Below are 15,413 nucleotides of genomic sequence, written 5' to 3' on the forward strand. Positions count from 1 at the left end.
AGTAAACCCCAAAAAGGCACAGATCGGCCAGAAGGAAGTCAAATTCCTGGGGCTGACTGTGCGCGCTGGGGAAAGGGCCATAGACAAGGCTAGAAGGGAGGACGTACAGGAGTTACCAACCCCCAACACAGTGACAGGGGTAAGATCCTTTCGAGGGCTCACCGGGTACTGCAGAGACTTCATTGAGGATTATGCAGCCACCGCAGCCCCTCTGCTCAGGCTCCTACATAAGGGTGTAGAGTGGTACTGGGATGAGGGTTGCGAGACAGCATTTAATCAGCTCAAGAAGGAATTGCAGACCGCGCCAGCCTTGGCAGCGATAGATGTAGGAAAGGAGTTTTTCCTGGAGGTGGCAGCCAGCGGGGACAGTTTGAGCTCAGTGCTGCTTCAAGAGCGGCACGACCAGCTGAGGCCGGTGGTTTACTCCTCCAGGATCCTCACAGATGTGGAGAAGGGGTACTCCAACTGTGAGAGACACCTCCTAGCCACACATTGGGCAGTGAAAAGATCTTTGATCTTCACGGGAGGGTCTCCTCTAACACTCCTAACCACACACCTACTCAGATGCTCCTAGATGGGAGGATTAAGGACGGGATGGTGAGCAGCACCCGCATTGCTCGCTGGACCCTGCTCCTCTCCCAGATGGACCTCAGAGTAAAAGGCCCCCGCGAGCCAAGGATCGCAGCCAACCTAATCTATCCAGGGAAAGCCCACAGGTGCTCCATAGAAGGGGTATGGGAGGTGAACATTGGCCTTCAGGCTGAGTTACACCCTACAGGCCGGGACATCTACGTGGACAGGTCCAGCACGGTATCTGCTGGTGAGCGATTCACTGGGTGCGGAGTCTACGACCCAAGGGCAGTTATTACCCTGGCAATCAAGCTCCCCAGCACCATGAGCGCCCAGTATGCTGAACTGTCCGCCGTAATGTACGTGGTGACCCACCCCGAGGAATTCCCTACCCCGTACACGATTTGCTCGGACAGAATGTTCACCTGCAATTCATGTACGGAGTACCCGGCTATCTGGTCCCATCACGGATACATGTCCGCTGACGGGAGACCCCTGGCAATCAAGCCCCTGCTGGAGAAAATCATGACAGCGGTGGGGGAAGAAGGAAAGGTCTACATAAATAAGGTGAAGGCCCATTCAAAAACCGAACCCCGTGCAGAGGGAAACCAACAGGCTGACAAACTGGCCAAAGAAGGTGCCCGCACGGGAAAGTTCTGGGACCCCTATGACACCGGCCGCATAGCAGCGGTCAAGAATAAGAACAGGGCAGCAGAGAGTACAGGGATAGCTTTGGCCCCGGACACAAAAAACAGTTCAGGCACAGGACCCAGTCCTGAAAGCGCTAGCGAGAGGAGAAAGAGTAGAAGGTCCGCACGGCACACCAGCCATTACCGTTAAGGAAGGCATGCTATTTAAAGAGGGACAATGGGTCGTCCCACAGCAGCACCAGAGGGAATTCCTAAAACTGGCCCATGAGGGTCCAGGAGCGGGACACCCCGAGCCTGAGACCACCTGGCAACGGGTGGAACAGGCAGGATGGTGGCCGGGACTCAGGGAGGACGTCCGCGAGTTCTGTGCGAACTGCCTGGTGTGTGCTGTGAACAACCCTGACCCCCAGAAAAGGAAGGTGTCCCTAGGACATGTCAGGAGTGTAGAGGAACCATGGCAGTCAATCCAAATTGACTACATCGGGCCCCTACCCACCGCCCAGGGAGGCTACAAATACTGCCTAGTCCTGGTGGACGTGTTCTCAAAATGCCTTCCCCTGCCGAACGGCCACCGCACTAGGGATAGCTAAGATTCTAGTGAGGTAAGTGTTCTCACGGTGGGGACTCCCACAGTATGTGGAGTCGGACCAGGGGAGCCATTTCACCGGGCAGGTAATGCAGGCAACCCTTAAGGTGCTCGGCATTGAGGGGAAATGGCACGTTGTCCACAATCCACAGTCATCGGGTATTGTGGAGCGTTTAAACCGCACCATTAAAGAAAGGCTGCGGAAGGAAACCGGAGACTCACCCCAAAAGTGGGTGGAGGCCTTACCGTTGGTCCTAATGGGGATCCGAGCCAGCCAGTCAAAGAGCACCGGGTATTCCCCATACGAGCTCATGACTGGCCGGATCATGCGGACCCCCACCCATGTCCTAGCCCCGGGGCTCACAGAAGTTCAGCTCAGAGAGGGGAACCGGGATCGGTTTGTCAGGAACCTGTTTGAACACCTCAGACAGATTCACTGGCAGGCTGCTAGTAACATGGGCCAACAGCTTCAGAGTAACCGATTGCTGCGAGAACCCAGCAAACACCATGAATGGGAGATAGGGGACCAGGTCATGGTGAGGAACTATGCTCGGGTCGGGGTTTTTGAAGCATTATATATGGGGCCATACAGCATTGTGGACAAGGCAAGCCCGATGGTCTCTGCCATAAAGCTGCCCCGCCGTACTAAGTGGTTCCACATCAACCAATGCAAGCTGTACAACCCAGCGTCAGCCAAGCACAGAGGGCAGCCGGGAGGTTTGAATCGTCCTCAGGACAGAGACCCTCCATTGGCCGCCCCTGACGGTGGAGGGTGCACAGGGAATGTGGCAGGCTCAGAAACCGTGCCTCTAGGGGCGGTGAAGCGCACTACTGGATGGGCTATTCCACCCATCGTTTGGGATTCGGACGCAACCCCAGTAACCCAAGCGCTGAGAAGGACCCTCCGTACACCACAGCCAAAGATACCGTGGTCACCGGCATCTGAGCCTCGGCAATTCTACCCTAGGGGAAGGGCAGCCCGGCAGGAAAGGCCGAAGGTCAGAAGTACAGAGGCCGCTCAGAGTAGGGACCACCAGCCAGCCGCCTCCAGCGGTGAGGGTCTCACAGGAGCAGTAGCAACGAGCTGTCCCAGAGACAAGGGTCTCCAGCTCACCAGCTGCGGGGAAACCTGAGCATCCAGGCAGCTATCAGGCCGCACAAGGCATGGGCCTGACAGGGACGAACCAGGCCACCCGAAGACAGGTGGTGGTTGTACATAGCTCTAATTTTTAGTTTAAGGCAGCTGACGGCATCATTTTACATTTTAAGGTTTAGTTTAGAATTGAGGGTAATGTTGTCGTAATGTTTAAGTGATTGTTTTGAGTTTGTCTTGTGTGTCAGCCGGCCTGAGAGCAGTTCTCAAGGGCAGGACCCAGACATTACCGGGTGATGGACAAACCTAAGGAGACCAATTGATGCTGTTTAATTTTAATCTATGTTCTTCCTTCTGTAATGTGGTTGTACGTTGACTATATGCTGGTGAATATAATGTAACTGAAATGAAATGTAACTGTGCTGAAATGCAATTGTAGTGATTGAACCCCCTCCAAGCTGGGAGGGTGTAAATGTAAAAAGTTTGTACCTGTAAAGGGAAAAGTGTGTGTCTATGGTGATGTTGCTTAGCAATGCATTTTGGGCATTAGTTTAGTTAATTTACGGGGAAGGTTATCTCTTGGGAGTCAGGAGCTTTGCTCACCTCGAAGATGATACCATAAGTGATATGGTATCACAGGGGGGAATGTAGAATTTACCAATATCTCGCAAAGATCCCAGGTACCTTTCCCCTGCAGAGCAGAAGAATCCCTTTCTGGGCTTTTAAAATGAGTTTAAAGGGGCAGACGCAGCCTGCGGGGGATAAAAGGGGATGCATTCATGGAGACCCCCCCACCCCGCAGTGTTTGGACTCACAGGAAAGGGAATTCAAAATGGACCTAAATTACAGAAGCTTGAGATCCCCTAAACATCTATGGGAAGGAGCATATCAATTTTAAGATTCTACAACATTTTGGCTGCGAAAAAGAGTTACCAAATACAGGAGGTGGGGCCAACCTCTGAAGCAAATTCATGTATTAAGGATCCCAGGCTATTCACTCCCTAAGAGATAATCGAATTACCCAATCAAGCACAATGGAAATCATGGTCAGGAAACTGGACAATCCTAAAACAATGCAAAACCAGTGATAGCACATTCTCACACCCTAAGTGAGTTTCGGCTGACAAAGGAGACATTTGAAAATCAATGGACAGAACAGTTTAAACAGAGCCCAAGAGATTTGATGGGAGATAACGGTGCCTTTTTTTGGGATATATCTATCCCCCAGTTTTACAAGGAAAAACTAGCAGAACACAGACTGGAACTCGCACAGACTCGAACAGAACACAGACTGGAACTCGCACAGACTCGAACAGAACACAGACTGGAACTCGCACAGACTCGAACAGAACACAGACTGGAACTCGCACAGACTCGAACAGAACACAGACTGGAACTCGCACAGACTATAACAGAACACAGACTGGAACTCGCACAGACTTGAGCAGAACACAGACTAGAACTCGCACAGACTGTAACAAGGACTCAGACGGGAACACAGACACAGACACAAGCAGCCTGCTTCCTCTAGTGAAGGAATGGCATAGTGAAGGAAACTACCAGAACTCATCAAGAACTGACCGAGCACGAGGCCCACGAAACGGAAGGTTGTCAGCAACAAAATTGACAACCACTCTACAATCTACTTCTGAACGACCCAGCGGGGGAGAAATTTCCAAAAGGGACTAACGAAAACTATTCCTAACCAAAGAAAGTGGGTACTTACCCCATATATCCAAAACACAACTTAGCGCATCAACAGACGCACCCCAACCGAAGACTACACAGTCCGAAGTCCTCTCCTCTGTCCGGGGTGTGGCTCGCCTAGGCCAAGTGCAGCGAACCCCGAATCCGTGATTCAGCGGCAACTGTCTAAAGGGATTGGTGAGCACAGCCCCTGAACCCTCAGAGCTATAACTTAGTTAGTTAGGGGAATTGGGAGGGGGAAGGCTGGGATAACTTGTGCAAATGTATCTGCATTCTCCTCTTTACCCCATTTAGAGTTTAAGCTGTATTATTTTCCCCACAGGCTGTAATTTGACATTTTATTCACTGTGTTGTACCCCTCAGTGTGTATTGGTCTGTGTGTGTTATTAAAAGTGTGCCTTTTACTTCTTTTTAAACACAATAATGCCATACTTGCTTCCTACCTTGAAACCGATTGTCTGTCCAAGTCTGTCACAGTCCCTTCATAATTCCAGTGTCTGGAACCAAGGGTGTGGGAGCGATTCGGAACCACTCATATAAGGTCAGAAGGGAAAGCTGACCCCCTGGAAACCACTCCTTACACCCTTTGAAAATCAGGTTGCAAAACAAAATGCTTGAGATGTTACTGTCAGAACTGCTTGCAACCAGAGGATCAATTCATCATCAAATAGAAATTGACTAATGTGATGATTGGGATTTGAACCCAGGTCAACTGCTTGGAAGGCAACCGTGCTCCCCACTGAACACAGATTTTGATAAACAGCACAGTAATCCTGCAGCTTTTTCTGAAGCAGTTTTTTTCCCTTCTGATGCAACCCGACAGATTTGATGAAATGTAGCATCACATGTAATGCAAGATAGACAGATAAAAGAAAGCATCGAAGGAACCAGCTAAAAACTGCAATATTTTGGTCACAATTAAATGAATTCCAGATTCACACAATGTATGTAAAATGTTAACTGGGGATTCCTTCAATATTCTTTCCATTTTGTCTGCCTTTGCCCTCTCAGGGAGCAATTCCCCAGAATTTAATTGGAAAAAACTCACTGATGTTGTTAAAGCCTTTGAAACTCTGCTGCTTGACTTCCAGGGCCTGAGCCCAGCTCTGACATTGATGTCTTTGGACAGTGACAGCTCATAGTATGAATTTGGGTAGCAGTGTAGCCAGTATATTGTGACAGATTGATGACACATAGACTTTGCATTACAAGCATCCGTATGTGGCCCTTTGAAAATCAGGTTGCTAAACAAAAACCTGCAGATACTACTGTAAGAACTGCTTGCAACCAGAATTATCAGAGGATCATTTCATCCTCAAGTAGAAAGTAAGAAATGTGATGGCTGGAATGGAACCCTGGTCAAATGCTTGAACGCCAACCATGCTTACCACTGCACCACCATAAATCTAAGGGTTAAGTTATGGCAGGAGAGCTAGGACACGTGGTATGCTCCTCCTGTACCATGTGTGAACTCAGGGACACTTCCGGTGTCCCTGATGACGACGTGTGCGGGAAGTGTATCCGCCTCCAGCTCCTGACGGTCCGCATTGCGGATTGGAGCTGAGGGTGGATTCACTCTGGAGCATCAACGATGCTGAGAATGACGTGAGTAGCATGTGCAGCGAGTTGGTCTTACCGCAGGTGAAGGGTCCACAGCCAGCTAGGGATTGGAAGACCAGCAGGAAGAGCAGTGCAAGGAAAGTAGTGCAGGTGTCCCCTGCGGTCATCCCCTCTGCAAAACAGATACACCGCTTTGAGTACTGTTGAGGGGGATGACTCATCAGGAGAGGGCAGCAGCAGCTAAGTTCATGGCACCATGGCTGGCTCTGCTGCACAGGAGGGCAGGAAAAAGAGTGGGAGAGCAATAGTGATAGGGGATTCAATTGTAAGGGGAATGGATTGGAGTTTCTGCGGCTGCAACCGAGACTCCAGGATGGTAGTTGCCTCCCTGGTGCAAGGGTCAAGGATATCTCGGAGCGGGTGCAGGACATTCTGAAAAGAGAGGGTGAACAGCCAGTTGTCGTGGTGCACATTGGTACCAACGATATAGGTAAAAAAAAAGGGATGAGTCCTACGAGACGAATTTAAGGAGCTAGGAACTAAATTAAAATGTAGGACCTCAAAAGTAGTAATCTCGAGATTGCTACCAGTGCCACATGCTAGTCAGAGTAGGAATCGCAGATGAAAACGTGGCTTGAGCAGTGGTGCAGCAGGGAGGGGTTCAAATTCCTGGGGCATTGGAACCGGTTCTGGGGGAGGTGGGACTAGTACAAACCGGACAGTCTGCACCTGGGCAGGACTGGAACCAATGTCCGAGGGGGAGTGTTTGCTAGTGCTGTTGGGGAGGAGTTAAACTAATATGGCAGGGGGATGAGAACCAATGCAGGGTGATAGAGGGAGACAAAAGCAAAAGACAGAAAGGAGATGAGTAAAAGCGGAGGGCAGAGAAACCCAAGGCAAAAAACAAAAAGGGCCACTGTACAGCAAAACTCTAAAGGGCCAAAGTATAATACAAAAGCAAGCATGAAAGCTCGGTGCCTCAATGCGAGGAGTATTCGGAACCCAGGAGAGGGCTCTGAGCTAGTTCGAGTGGGTGAGAGCTCAGATGAACAGGACCCCAAGAAGTAATGCAAAAGGCAGGAGGCAACAGAGCAGAGTGGTACTGGGGTAAGTGTAAACCACAAGGTGATAGGAAGGGACAATATGTATGAATATAAAGGGGCTGCAGGAGGGGTCAAAACTAAAAATCATGGTTTAAAAACTAGTATTAAAACACTCTACCTAAACGCACGCAGCATTCGAAATAAAGTAAATGAGTTGACGGCACAAATCATGACAAATGGGTATGTTTTGGTGGCCATTACAGAAACGTGGTTGCAGGGTGGCCATGACTGGGAATTAAACATACAGGGGTATCTTACAATTCGGAAAGATAGACAAGAAGGGAAAGGAGGTGGGGTGGCTCTGTTAATAAAGGGTGATATCAGGGCAGTTGTGAGAGACGATATTGGCTCTAATGAACAAAATGTTGAATCATTGTGGGTGGAGATTAGAAATAGTAAGGGGAAAAAGTCACTGGTGGGCATAGTTTATAGGCCCCCAAATAATAACTTCACGGTGTGGCGGGCAATAATCAAGGGAATAATGGAGGCATGTGAAAAAGGAACGGCAGTAATTATGGGGGATTTTAACCTACATATCGATTGGTCAAATCAAATCGCATGGGGTAGCCTGGAGGAGGAATTCATCGAATGCAGACGGGATTGTTTCTTAGAACAGTATGTTACAGAACCGACAAGGGAGCAAGCGATCTCAGATCTGGTCCTGTGTAATGAGACAGGAATAATAAACAATCTCCTGGTTAAAGATGCTCTCAGAATGAGTGATCACAATATGGTTGAATTTGTAATACAGATTGAGGGTGAGGAAGTAGTGTCTCAAACGAGCGTACTGTGCTTAAACAAAGGGAACTACAGTGGGATGAGGGCAGAGTTGGCTAAAGTAGACTGGAAACACAGACTAAATGGTGGCACAATTGAGGAACTGTGGAGGACTTTTAAGGAGCTCTTTCATAGTGCTCAACAAAAATATATTCCAGTGAAAAAGAAGGGCGGTAAGAGAAGGGATAACCAGCCGTGGATAACCAAGGAAATAAAGGAGAGTATCAAATTAAAAACCAATGTGTATAAGGTGGCCAAGGTTAGTGGGAAACTAGAAGATTGGGAAAATTTTAAACAACAGCAAAGAATGACTAAGAAAGCAATAAAGAAAGGAAAGATAGATTACAAAAGTAAACTTGCGCAAAACATAAAAACAGATAGTAAAAGCTTTTACCGATATATAAAACGGAAAAGAATGACTAAAGTAAATGTTGGTCCCTTAGAAGATGAGAAGGGAGATTTAATAATGGGAAATGTGGAAATGGCTGAGACCTTGAACATTTATTTTGCTTCGGTCTTCACAATGGAAGACACAAACACCATGCCAAAAATTGCTGGTCATGGGAATGTGGGAAGGGAGGACCTTGAGATAATCACTATCACTAGAGGGGTAGTGCTGAACAGGCTAATGGAACTCAAGGTAGACAAGTCCCTGGGTCCTGATGAAATGCATCCCAGGGTATTAAAAGAGATGGCGGAAGTTATAGCAGATGCATTCGTTATAATCTACCAAAATTCTCTGGACTCTGGGGAGGTAGCAGCAGATTGGAAAGCAGCTAATGTAACGCCTCTGTTTAAAAAATGGGGCAGACAAAAGGCAGGTAACTATCGGCTGGTTAGTTTAACATCTGTGGAGGGGAAAATGCTTGAAGCTATCATTAAGGAAGAAATAGCGGGAGATCTAGATAGGAATAGTGCGATCAAGCAGACGCAACATGGATTCATGAAAGGGAAATCATGCTTAACTAATTTACTGGAATTCTTTGAGGATATAACGAGCATGGTTGATAGAGGTGTACCGATGGATGTGGTGCATTTAGATTTCCAAAAGGCATTCGATAAGGTGCCACACAAAAGGTTACTGCAGAAGATAAAGGTATGCGGAGTCAGAGGAAATGTATTAGCATGGATAGAGAATTGGCTGGCTAACAGAAAGCAGAGAGTCGGGATAAATGGGTCCTTTTTGGGTTGAAAAATGGTGGTTAGTGGTGTGCCACAGGGATCAGTGCTGGGACCACAACTGTATACAATATACATAGATGACCTGGAAGAGGGGACAGAGTGTAGTGTAACAAAATTTGCAGATGTCACAAAGATCAGTGGGAAAGCGGGTTGTGTAGAGGGCACAGAGAGGCTGCAAAGAGATTTAGATAGGTTAAGCGAATGGGTTAAGGTTTGGCAGATGGAATACATTGTCGGAAAATATGACGTCATCCACCTTGGGGGGAAAAAACAGTAAAAGGGAATATTATTTGAATGGGGAGAAATTACAACATGCTGTGGTGCAGAGGGACCTGGGGGTCCTTGTGCATGAATCCCAAAAAGTTAGTTTGCAGGTGCAGCAGGTAATCAGGAAGGCGAATGGAATGTTGGCCTTCATTGCGAGAGGGATGGAGTACAAAAGCAGCGAGGTGCTGCAACTGTACAGGGTATTGGTGAGGCCGCACCTGGAGTACTGCGTGCAGTTTTGGTCACCTTACTTAAGGAAGGATATACTAGCTTTGGAGGGGGTACAGAGACAATTCACTAGGCTGATTCCGGAGATGAGGGCGTTACCTTATGATGATAGTTTGAGTAGACTGGTTCTTTACTCGTTGAAGTTCAGAAGGATGAGGGGTGATCTCATAGAAACATTTAAAATAATGAAAGGGATAGACAACATAGAGGCAGAGAGGTTGTTTCCACTGGTCGGGGAGACTAGAACTAGGGGGCACAGCCTCAAAATACGGGCGAGCCAATTTAAAACCGAGTTGAGAAAGAATTTCTTCTCCCAGAGGGTTGTGAATCTGTGGAATTCTCTGCCCAAGGAAGCAGTTGAGGCTGGCTCATTGAATGTATTCAAATCACAGATAGATAGATTTTTAACCAATGAGGGAATTAAGGGTTACGGGGAGCGGGCGGGTAAGTGGACCCACGGCCAGATCAGCCATGATCTTGTTGGATGGCGGAGCAGGCTCGATGGGCTAGATGGCCTACTCCTGTTCCTAATTCTTATGTTCTTATGTAAACAACTGAACACAGCTTTTGATAAACAGCACAGTAATCCTGCAGCTTGTTCTGAAGCAGTTTTTTTCCCTTCTGATGCAACGCAACAGATTTGATGAAATGTAACATCACATGTAATCGAAGTTAGACAGATAAAAGAAAGCATCGAAGTAAACAGGTAAAAATTGAAATATTCTGGTCACAATTAAATGAATTCCAGAATCACACAATGTATGTAAAGCGTCAAGTGGGGATTCCTTTAACACTCTTCCCATTTTGTCTGCCTCTGACCTCTGAGAGACCAATTCCCCAGAATTTAAGTGCAAAAGATTCACTGATGTTGTTAAAACATCTGTACCTCTGCTACGTGACTTCCAGGGCCTGAGCCCAGTTCCGACATTGATGATATTTGGACAGTGACAGCTCATAGTATGAACTGGAGCAGCAGTGTAGCCAGTATATTGTGACAAATTGATGACGCATAGACTTTGCATTACAAGCATTCGTATGTGACCCTTTGAAAATCAGGTTGCTGAACAAAATCCTCGAGATGCTACTGTAAGAACTGCTTGCAACCAGAGGATCATTTCATCCTCAAGTAGAAAGTAGGAAATGTGATGGCTGGAATCAAACCCAGGTCAATTGCTTGAAAAGCAACCATGCTTATCACTGCACCATCATCACACAACTGAACACAATGTTTGATAAACTGCACAGTAATCCTGCAGCTTGCTCTGAAGCAGTTATTTTCCTTCTGATGCAACTCGACAGATTTGATGAAATGTAACATCACATGTAATGCAAGATGGACAGATAAAAGAAAGCATCAAAGGTACCAGATAGAAATTGCAATATTTTGGTCACAATTAAATGAAGTCAGGATTCACACAATGTATGTAAAGTGTCAATTGGGGATTTCTTTAACACTCTTCCCATTTTGTCTGGCTCTGCCCTCTCAGGGAGCAATTCCCCAGAATTTAACTGGAAAAGACTCACTGATGTTGTTAAAGCCTTTGAAACTCTGCTGCTTGACTTCCAGGGCTTGAGCCCAGCTCCGACATTGATGTCTTTGGACAGTGACAGCTCATAGTATGAATTTGGGTAGCACTGTTGCCAGTATATTGTGACAGATTGATGACACATAGACTTTGCATTACAAACATTCGTATGTGGCCCTTTGAAAATCAGGTTGCAAAACAAAATCCTTGCGATGCTACTGTAAGAACTACTTGCAACCACATTCATCAGAGGATCATTTCTGATATGTCCTTACTATACAGTATAAATGCACATGAGGCCCATACTTGAGAGAAGGTCACTCTGTGACCAGTTACATTTATTCCCAAGACCTCAAGTGATGAAGGTGGGTGGGGCTTCCCCTTTTATACCTGCAAGTTGAGGTTAGGAGTGTCTCCCACAAGTTCACCCCCTTGTGGTCAATGTTCTCAAGGTGTACAACTTCGGTCAGCTTATACATGGGTTGCAATGATAGTTGAACACATGACATCACCTCCCCCCGCAAAGTCTTATTGGGATCACAGGTTAAGTCTCTCAGGTGGTTTACGCTCCCTTGTAGAGCACCTGAGTTGGGGCTCCAGTTGTTGGGCGCTGGCCTGAGTGTCTGCTGTTTGCGGTGCCTCAGGCCTGTCCGGACTGCCTACAGTGACTGGTGTCTCCTCCACTCGGTTCCGATATTCGGTCACCTGTGGTGGAGTAAGCTCTACGTCGTGTTCTTCCTCTGCTTCTTCTACGGGGTTGCTGAACCTCCTTTTAGTTTGATCCACGTGTTTGCAGCAGATTTTCCATTGGTAAGCTTCACTACCCTATTCTCCTCTTTGGCAATCGCAGTGCCTGCTAGCCATTTGGGCTCTGCAGCGTAATTAAGGACAAAAACAGGGTCATTGACATCAATACATCGTGCCCTCGCATTCCTGTCATGGTAGTCACATTGTGACTGACGCCTGCTCTCAACAATTTCTTTAATAGTGGGGTGTATAAGGGATAACCTGGTTTTGAGCGTCCTTTTCATTAGCAGCTCTGCGGGTGGAACCCCTATGAGCGAGTGTGGTCGGGATCAATTGACCAACAGGAGGCGTGATAAGTGGCTTTGTAGGGTATCCCCTTGGATTCTGAGCATCCCCTGTTTGATTATCTGCACTGCTCGTTCCGCCTGGCCGTTTGAGGCAGGCTTGAACGGTGCCGTTCTGACATGGTTGATTCCATTGCCTGCTACGAAGTCCTGGAATTCAGTGCTTGTGAAGCACGGGCCATTGTCGCTGACGAAGACATCCGGTAGACCATGGGCGGCGAACATTGCCCGTAGACTTTCTACCGTGGCAGAGGATATGTTTGAATTTAAAATGGCACACTCAATCCATTTGGAGTAGGCGTCTACTACAACCAAAAACATTTTTCCCATGAAAGGACCTGCGTAGTCTACATGGATGCGTGACCATGGCTTGGTGGGCCAGGACCAGGGGCTAAGGGGGGCTTCCCTGGGTGTGTTGCCCAGCTGAGCACATACGTTGCACCTGCGAACACAAAGTTCCAGGTCTGCATCTATCCCTGGCCACCAAACGTGTGACCTGGCAATTGCCTTCATCATGACAATGCCCGGGTGCTCATTGTGAAGTTCTCTGATAAACACCTCTCTGCCCATCTGGGGCATGACTACTCGGTTTCCCCACAGTAGGCAATCGGCCTGAATCGAGATTTCATCCATGCGCCTATGAAACGGTTTAAATTCCTCAGGGCATGCTCCATACGTGGCTGCCCAGTCCCCATTCAGGACACATTTCTTAACTAAAGACAGTAGCAGGTCTTTATTTGTCCAGACTTTAATCTAACGGGCTGTCACAGGTGAGCCTTCGATTTCAAAATCTTCAACAGCCATGACCATCTCAGCATCATGCTCAGTTGCCCCCTCAGTGGTGGCTAGTGGGAGCCTGCTGAGTGTATCGGCGCAGTTTTCAGTGCCCGGTCTGTGCCGAATTGTGTAGTCATAGGCGGCTAACGTGAGTGCCCACCTCTATATGCGGGCCGATGCATTCGCATTTATGGCCTTGTTGTCAGCAAAAGGGACGTTAGGGGTTTGTGATCTGTCTCTAGCTCAAATTTCCTGCCAAACAGGTACTGGTGCATTTTTTTTACTGCATATACACATGCTAGCGCTTCCTATTCTACCATCCCGTAGCCCCTTTCTGCCTGGGACAGACTTCTGGAGGCATAAGCAACCGACTGTAACTGACCATTGGCATTCACATGCTGCAACACACACCCGCTCCCATAAGACGATGCATCGCACGTTAAAACAAGTTTCTCACACGGGTCATATAACGTTAACAGTTTGTTGGAGCATAACAAATTGTGTGCTTTTCCAGACCCAATCGCAACCTTTGCGTAGGAGCACATGTAGCGGCTCTAACAGCGTGCTCAATTTGGGAAGAAAGTTACCAAAATAGTTCAGGAGCCCCAGGAACGAACAAGACTCCGTCGTGTTACGGGGTCTGGGTGCTCTCTGGATTGCTTCCGTTTTGGACGCAGTACGTCTGATCCCGTCTGCTGCTACCCTCCTCCCCAGGCATTCTACCTTTGGAGCTAAGAAGACGCACTTCGCCTTTTTCAGTTGCAGCCCTACCCAGTCCAGTCTGCATAGCACCTCCTCCAGGTTGTGGGGGTGTTCTTCAGTATCGCGACCCGTGATGAGGATGTTATCTTGAAAAACCACCCTCCTTGGAGTCGACTTGAGGCGGCTTTCCATATTTCGCTGAAAGATCGCGGCGGCCGAACGAATCTCGAACGGACATCTGTTATACTCAAACAACCCCTTGTGTGTCTTGATGGTGGTCAGCTTCTTCAACTCACTTGCCAGCTCCTGGGTCATGTAAGCTGAGGTCAGGTCCAATTTTGAAAAAGGTATGCCACCGGATAGCGTCGCAAAGAGGTCCTCCGCTCTCGGTAGTGGGTACTGGTCTTGGAGTGACACCCGATTGATGGTGGCCTTGTAATCGCCACATATCCTGACTGACCCATCCGCCTTGAGCACTGGCACGATCGGGCTCGCCCAGTCACTGAATTCGACTGGTGAGATGATGCCTTCCCTCAGCAGGCGGTCTAATTCGTATTCTATCTTTTCCCGCATCACATACGGCACCGCTCTGGCCTTGTGGTGTACTGGCCTGGCGCCCGGGTTTATGTGAATCACTACCTTGGCCCCCATGAAAGTGCCGATGCCGGGTTGAAATAATGAGTCAAATTTGTCCAGGACCTGTGAGCATGGTACTCGCTCCACAGAAGAAATTGCGTTGACATTGCCCCATTTCCAATTCATGACAGCAAGCCGACTCCGTCCCAATAGTGTGGGACTGTCCCCCGGGACAATCCAGAGTGGCAACCTGTTCTCCGAATCTTTATGGGTCACGGCTACCGTGGCGCTGCCTAGCACCGGAATGATCTTCTTTGCACATGTCCGTAGCTGTGCGTCAATCAGCAATAATTTTGGCATCCTGGCCTTGGACACCCACAACCTTTTGAACTGTTTGATACTCATCAGGGACTGGCTGGCCCCCGTGTCTAGCTCCATTAATACTGGGATGCCATTGAGGAGCACTTTCATCATTATCGGTGGCGTCCTGGTATATGAACTGTATATGTGCTCCACATTAACTCGCTGAACTTCAGCTTCCAGCGATTTCCCCCAGTATTCATTTGGCTTCGTAGAGCTTACATTGGGCCCATCCTCCTCGTTAATCAACCTGGCTGCAGGCTTACTGCACATACGTGCCAAGTGACCGCTGATGTTGCACTTTCTGCAGGTATATTGCTGATACCTGTAAGCTCTGGCTGGGTGTTTGCCTCCACACCTCCAGCATGAGTTGGAGGCCCCGTTGCTGGAAACAAAAGGTCCATTACCAGTCAATTATCTCTGACTATCTCTGTAAGTGTCCTTAAATGCACCATTGACAGGTGTTGATGGCCCCATTACTGGCTGCATTGTCCATTCCGATGGCATGAATCGCTGTCCAGCTAGCCATTGTCTCTGTTGAATTCCCCCTTTGGGTTCGACTGCATGCTGGGGCATGTTCGATTGCCCCTGTCTGCCTAGAGAACTGTGTGCCGTGTTAACAATGTTGACTCCCTGGTCGTTTGCTGCATTTGAGCCA

The sequence above is a fragment of the Pristiophorus japonicus genome, chromosome 19 (genome assembly GCF_044704955.1).
Source record: "Pristiophorus japonicus isolate sPriJap1 chromosome 19, sPriJap1.hap1, whole genome shotgun sequence".
Taxonomy (NCBI): Eukaryota; Metazoa; Chordata; class Chondrichthyes; family Pristiophoridae; genus Pristiophorus; species Pristiophorus japonicus.